The sequence below is a fragment of the Coregonus clupeaformis genome, chromosome 14 (assembly GCF_020615455.1).
Source record: "Coregonus clupeaformis isolate EN_2021a chromosome 14, ASM2061545v1, whole genome shotgun sequence".
Taxonomy (NCBI): Eukaryota; Metazoa; Chordata; class Actinopteri; order Salmoniformes; family Salmonidae; genus Coregonus; species Coregonus clupeaformis.
The window spans coordinates 3,347,666-3,355,165 of NC_059205.1; the positions used below are offsets into that span (position 1 = coordinate 3,347,666).

Sequence of the window (7,500 nt, forward strand, 5' to 3'; positions counted from 1 at the left end):
TGACCAGTAGTGTATATACAGTTGAAGTCGGAAGTTTACATACACTTAGGTTGGAGTCATTAAAACTCGTTTTTCAACCACTCCATACATTTCTTGTTAACAAACTATAGTTTTGGCAAGTTGGTTAGGACATCTACTTTGTGCATGACACAAGTAATGTTTCCAACAATTGTTTACAGACAGATTATTTCACTTATAATTCACTGTATCACAATTCCAGTGGTTCAGAAATTTACATACACTAAATTGACTGTGCCTTTAAACAGCTTGGAAAATTCAAGAAAATGATGTCATGGCTTTAGAAGCTTCTGATAGGCTAATTGACATCATTTGAGTCAATTGGAGGTGTACCTGTGGATGTATTTCAAGGCCTACCTTCAAACTCAGTGCCTCTTTGCTTGACATCATGGGAAAATCAAAATAAATTAGCAAGACCTCAGAATTTTTTTTGTAGACTTCCACAAGTCTGGTTCATCCTTGGGAGAAATTTCCAAACGCCTGAAGGTACCACGTTCATCTGTACAAACAATAGTACGCAAGTATAAACACCATGGGACCACGCAGCCGTCATACCGCTCAGGAAGGAGACGCGTTCTGTCTCCTAGAGATGAATGTACTTTGGTGCAAAAAGTGCAAATCAGTCCCAGAACAACAGCAAAGGACCTTGTGAAGATGCTGGAGGAAACAGGTACAAAAGTATCTATATCCACAGTAAAACAAGTCCTATATCAACGTAACCTGAAAGGCTGCTCAACAAGGAAGAAGCCACTGCTCCAAAACCGCCATAAAAAAGCCAGACTACGGTTTGCAACTGCACATGGGGACAAAGATCGTACTTTTTGGAGAAATGTCCTCTTGTCTGATGAAACAAAAATAGAACTGTTTGGCCATAATGACCATCGTTATGTTTGGAGGAAAAAGGGGGTACCTTGCAAGCCGAAGAACACCATCCCAACAGTGAAGCATGGGGGTGGCTGCATCATGCTGTGGGGGTGCTTTGCTGCAGGAGGGACTGGTGCACTTCATAAAATAGATGGCATCATGAGGAAGGAAAATTATGTGGATATATTGAAGCAACATCTCAAGACATCAGTCAGGAAGTTAAAGCTTGGTAGCAAATGGGTCTTCCAAATGGACAATGACCCCAAGCATACTTTCAAAGTTGTGGCAAAATGGCTTAAGGACAACAAAGTCAAGGTATTGGAGTGGCCATCACAAAGCCCTGACCTCAATCCTATAGAAGATTTGTGGGCAGAACTGAAAAAGCGTGTGCGAGCAAGGAGGCCTACAAACCTGACTCAGTTACACCAGCTCTGTCAGAAGGAATGGGCCAAAATTCACCCAACTTATTGTGGGAAGCTTGTGGAAGGCTCCCTGAAACGTTTGACCCAAGTTAAACAATTTAAAAGCAATGCTACCAAATACTAATTGAGTGTATGGAAACTTCTGACCCACTGGGAATGTGATGAAAGAAATAAAAGCTGAAATAAATAATTCTCTCTACTATTATTCTGACATTTCACATTCTTAAAATAAAGTGGTGATCCTAACTGACCTAAGACAGGGAATTTTTACTAGGATTAAATGTCAGGAATTGTGAAAAACTGAGTTTAAATATATTTGGCTAAGGTGTATGTAAACTTCCGACTTCAACTGTATATATTTTTCTATTTAATGTTTTAACCAGTTCATGTGGTTGTTGTATCCATACCAGTTTTATTCTAAGCCAATCAATGTTTTATTAAGTTATACTGTTATGTGTTAGTTCCTACTAGTGGCCAGATGAGTGATCATATCTATATTTTTTAATATATATATATATATATATATATATATATATATATAAAAATAAAAAAACAGTTTTTCTCCCCAATTTTTTGTGAGATCCAATTGGTAGTTACAATCTTGTCTCATCGCTGCAACTCCCCAACGGGCTCCGGAGAGGTGAAGGTCGAGTCATGGAAAATGGAAACAAATGAGGGACAAGACGATTGGATGACTACTTATGGGCGGGGCTTTGTCATATAGTATATATATAGTTGTCCCTCATTCATCCAGGTGATTATATTGTTTGGTTCATGTACCTTTGTATTAAAACTGTAGAGAGGGATATTTGAAACCGTCTTCAGCTTTTTGAAGACAAGTTCAACTAATTAAAAAGAATAGAAGTAAACCAGATGTCAGATACTTCATTCAAAGTTATTTGTTACGGTCTTTGATAAATAATATAATAATAATATGCCATTTAGCAGCCACTTTTATCCAAAGCGACTTACAGTCATGCGTGCATACATTTTTTGTGTATGGGTGTTCCCGGGGATCGAACCCACTACCTTGGCGTTACAAGCGCCGTGCTCTACCAGCTGAGCTACAGAGGACCACATTAGCCACAGAGGGCCGGTGTAGGGTTTTGTTCTAACCAATCAGTAACATCTCATTTCAGCATATCAAGTCTTGATTGAAGTCTATGATTAGTTGATTAGTTGAATCAGGTGTGAATGAACAAAAGCCTGGGCCCACATTGATCTCTGTGGATACGATTGGATACGATCCCGCTGTAATGAATGCTACTTCCATGGTGAATTGCAATGATCCGTTTATTTTAATAACTTTAGGGGAGAATATTATAATTTAAGTGTGCCTAAGAAATGTCAGTTTGTACGTTTTTCAACATTTTGTAAATGAATTAAAATGTATTATTTAAGAGGTGGGCATATTTGGAACACCCAAGTAGTTGGCAATATCAGTTGGTTTTGTGATGAATGAGCTATCTGATTCAATGAATGATGGAGCTGAGTTTGCCTTTTTTCCCAAAATGTCATTTAAGGTGCTCCAAAGCATGATTTCTCAATTTGCAGTACGTTTGCCAATCGGTTGTGCAGCCAGACTTATTTGCCTTTCCTTTTGCATCATCCCTCTCAACCATACCATTTTTAAATTCCTCATCAATCCACGGGGATTTAAGTTTTTACAGTAATTTTCTTAATGGGTGCATGCTTATTAGTAACTGGAATAATCAATTTCATAAATGCGTCAAGTGCAGTGTCTGTTTGCTCCTCATTACACACCACGGACCAAACTATATTCTTTACATCAACAACATAGGAATCAGTACAAAACGTATTGTATGACCTCTTATACACTATATTATAAGAGGGGGGCCAGTATGAAACATTTATGCACTCACTAACTGTAAGTCGCTCTGGATAAGAGCGTCTGCTAAATGACTAAAATGTAAAAATTTAAATATTAGGCCCAGCCTTTGGAACTTTGGTTTTCCTAGATATGGCTACTATATTGTGATCACTACATCCAATGGATTAGGATACTGCTTTCAAACAAATCTCTGCAGCATTAGTAACGATATGATCAATACATGTTGATGATTTAATTCCTGTGCTGTTTGTAACTACCCTGGTAGGTTGACTGATAACCTGAACCAGGTTGCAGGCACTGGTTACAGTTTGAAGCTTTCTCTTGAGTGGGCAGCCTGATGAAAACCAGTCAATATTTAAATCACCCAGAAAGTATACCTCTCTATTGATATCACATATATTATCAAGCATTTCACACGTTATCCAGATACTGACTGTTAGCACTTGGTGGTCTATAGCAGCTTCCCACCAGAATGGGCTTTAGGTGAGGCAGATGAACCTGTAGCCATATTACTTCAACAGTATTTAACATGAGATCCTCTCTAATCTTCACAGGAATGTGGTTCTGAATAGAAACAGCAACACCTCCACCATTGGCATTTCTATATTTTCTGAAAAATGTTATAACCTTGTATTGCTACCACTGTATCCTCAAAGGTATTATCTAAGTGAGTTTGAGAGATAAGTCAGAATATGAACATTTACATTTTAGTCATTTAGCAGACGCTCTTATCCAGAGCGACTTACAGTTAGTGAATAAATATATTTTTATAAAAATTAAAAAAATTATACTGGCCCCCCGTGGGAATCGAACCCACAACCCTGGCGTTGCAAACGCCATGCTCTATCGACTGAGCTACATCCCTGCCGGCCATTCCCTCCCCTACCCTGGACGACGCTGGGCCAATTGTGCGCCGCCCATGAGTCATCTGTTATCCTGCAGCACGTATCAGGGTGGAGGTACCTGACCCATAGATAGAGAACTACTTCCAGGGTTAGAAAAGGGGTTAGTGTTACCTGGTGCTAACCCTGTGGTAACTACAGTTGAAGTCGGAAGTTTACATACACCTTAGCCAAATACATTTAAACTCAGTTTTTGCAATTCCTGACATTTAATCCTAGTAAAAATTCCCTGTCTTAGGTCAGTTAGGATCACCACTTTATTTTAAGAATGTGAAATGTCAGAATAATAGTAGAGATAATTATTTATTTCAGCTTTTAAGCCATTTTGCCACAACTTTGGAAGTATGCTTGGGGTCATTGTCCATTTGGAAGACCCATTTGCTTCACGGTTGGGATGGTGTTCTTTGGCTTGCAAGCATTCCCCTTTTTCCTCCAAACATAACGATGGTCTTATGGCCAAACAGTTCTATTTTTGATTCATCAGACCAGAGGACATTTCTCCAAAAAGTACGATCTTTGTCCCCATGTGCAGTTGCTAACTGTAGTCTGGCTTTTTTATGGTGGTTTTGGAGCAGTGGCTTCTTCCTTGCTGAGCGGCCTTTCAGGTTATGTCGATATAGGACTCGTTTTACTGTGGATATGGATACTTTTGTACCTGTTTCCTCCAGCATCTTCACAAGGTCCTTTGCTGTTGTTCTGGGACTGATTTGCACTTTTCGCACCAAACTACTTTCATCTCTAGGAGACAGAACTCGTCTCCTTCCTGAGCGGTATGACGGCTGCGTGGTCCCATGGTGTTTATACTTGTGTACTATTGTTTGTACAGATGAACGTGGTACCTTCAGGCGTTTGGAAATTGCTCCCAAGGATGAACCAGACTTGTGGAGGTCTACAATTGTCTTTCTGAGGTCTTGGCTGATTTCTTTTGATTTTCCCATGATGTCAAGCAAAGAGGCACTGAGTTTGAAGATAGGCCTTGAATTACATCCACAGGTACACCTCCAATTGACTCAAATGATGTCAATTAGCCTATCAGAAGCTTCTAAAGCCATGACATCATTTTCTGGAATTTCCCAAGCTGTTTAAAGGCACAGTCAACTTAGTCTATGTAAACTTCTGACCCACTGGAATTGTGATTAAGTGAAATAATCTGTCTGTAAACAATTGTTGGAAAAATGACTTGTGTCATGCACAAAGTAGATGTCCTAACCGACTTGCCAAAACTATAGTTTGTTAACAAGACATTTGTGGAGTGGTTGAAAAACGAGTTTTAATGACTCCAATCTAAGTGTATGTAAACTTCCGACTTCAACTGTATCTATTAACAGGTTCCTGCAGCGTGTCAGTGTGGAGGTACCTGACCCATGGAGAACTACTTCCAGGCAGAGGCCTTCAACCTGGACAAGGTGCTGGACGACTTCCAACAGAACCAAGGTGAGTCAATTAACAAATTAACCATCCGTCAATCTAGCAACCATCCACCAATCAATCCATCCATCAACCCACCAATCAGATTTGCAGCTACTGGGCTCTATAGTATGTTTAAACAAAGCAGAGTAAATGTGTTTTGTTGTAGTACACAAAGGCTGTGTTTACACAGGCAGCCCAATTCTGATCTTTTTCACTAATTGGTCTTTTGACCCATTGGACCAGCACTTTTGCCAATAATTGGGCAAAAGATCAGAATTGGGCTGCCTGTTTAAACACAGCCCTAGATCAGATTTGGGCTGCCTGTTTAAACACATCCTTAGTGTGTGTTAAGGCAGAGTATAAGTGTTTTTTTGTAAGACACACACACACACCAATAGGGTAACGGGCAGAGAGAGAATACAGTTAATAGGATTGAGGGTTGTGTGTTTGTGTGTCTGTCTGTGTCCGTGTGTCCGTACATTCACATTGTACGTTTTGAAAATGTTGTAGAGACAGACAGGGCCTCCATGGTTTGGAGACAGACAGGGCCTCCATGGTGTGGAGACGGACAGGGCCTCCATGGTGTGGAGACGGACAGGACCTCCATGGTGTGGAGACGGACAGGACCTCCATGGTGTGGAGACGGACAGGACCTCCATGGTGTGGAGACGGACAGGACCTCCATGTTGTGGAGACGGACAGGACCTCCATGTTGTGGAGACGGACAGGACCTCCATGTTGTGGAGACGGACAGGACCTCCATGTTGTGGAGACGGACAGGACCTCCATGTTGTGGAGACGGACAGGACCTTCGTGTTGTGGAGACGGACAGGACCTTCGTGTTGTGGAGATGGACAGGACCTCCATGGGTTGGAGACGGACAGGACCTCCATGGGTTGGAGACGGACACGACATCCATGTTGTGGAGACGGACAGGACCTCCATGTTGTGGAGACGGACCTCCATGATTTGGAGACGGACCTCCATGGTTTGGAGACGGACAGGACCTCCATGGTTTGGAGACGGACAGGACCTCCATGGTTTGGAGACGGACAGGACCTCCATGGTTTGGAGACGGACAGGACCTCCATGTTGTGGAGACGGACAGGACCTCCATGTTGTGGAGACGGACAGGACCTCCATGTTGTGGAGACGGACAGGACCTCCATGTTGTGGAGATGGACAGGACCTCCATGGGTTGGAGACGGACAGGACCTCCATGGGTTGGAGACGGACAGGACATCCATGTTGTGGAGACGGACAGGACCTCCATGTTGTGGAGACGGACCTCCATGATTTGGAGACGGACCTCCATGGTTTGGAGACAGACAGGACCTCCATGGTTTGGAGACGGACAGGACCTCCATGGTTTGGAGACGGACAGGACCTCCATGGTTTGGAGACGGACAGGACCTCCATGGTTTGGAGACGGACAGGACCTCCATGTTGTGGAGACGGACAGGACCTCCATGTTGTGGAGACGGACAGGACCTCCATGTTGTGGAGACGAACAGGACCTCCATGTTGTGGAGACGGACAGGACCTCCATGTTGTGGAGACGGACAGGACCTCTATGTTGTGGAGATGGACAGGACCTCCATGTTGTGGAGACGGACAGGACCTCCATGGTTTGGAGACGGACAGGACCTTCATGTTGTGGAGACGGACAGGACCTTCATGTTGTGGAGACGGACAGGACCTCCATGTTGTGGAGACGGACAGGACCTCCATGTTGTAGAGACGAACAGGACCTCCATGTTGTGGAGACGGACAGGACCTCCATAGTCATCGTATACAGTGGATACAGTACACTGTGTCTGTAGGATAGCTTAGTAAGTGTTTGTGTGTTATTGGCTTGGTCTATTTGAAAGTTCAGTGAGTGTGTGTGTGTGGTGTGGTTAGTGTGTGTGTGTGTGTGTGTGGTGTGGTTAGTGTGTGTGTGTGGTGTGGTTAGTGTGTGTGTGTGTGTGTGTGTGGTGTGGTGTGGTTAGTGTGTGTGTGTGGTGTGGTTAGTGTGTGTGTGTGTGTGTGT

The 7,500-nt window shown here is 42.8% G+C and overlaps 1 pseudogene; it reads left to right on the forward strand.

Annotated features, from left to right (window-relative positions):
- The window catches only part of LOC121566473, a 52,896-nt pseudogene that overhangs the window by 9,739 nt on the left and 35,657 nt on the right, over window positions 1-7,500 (forward strand).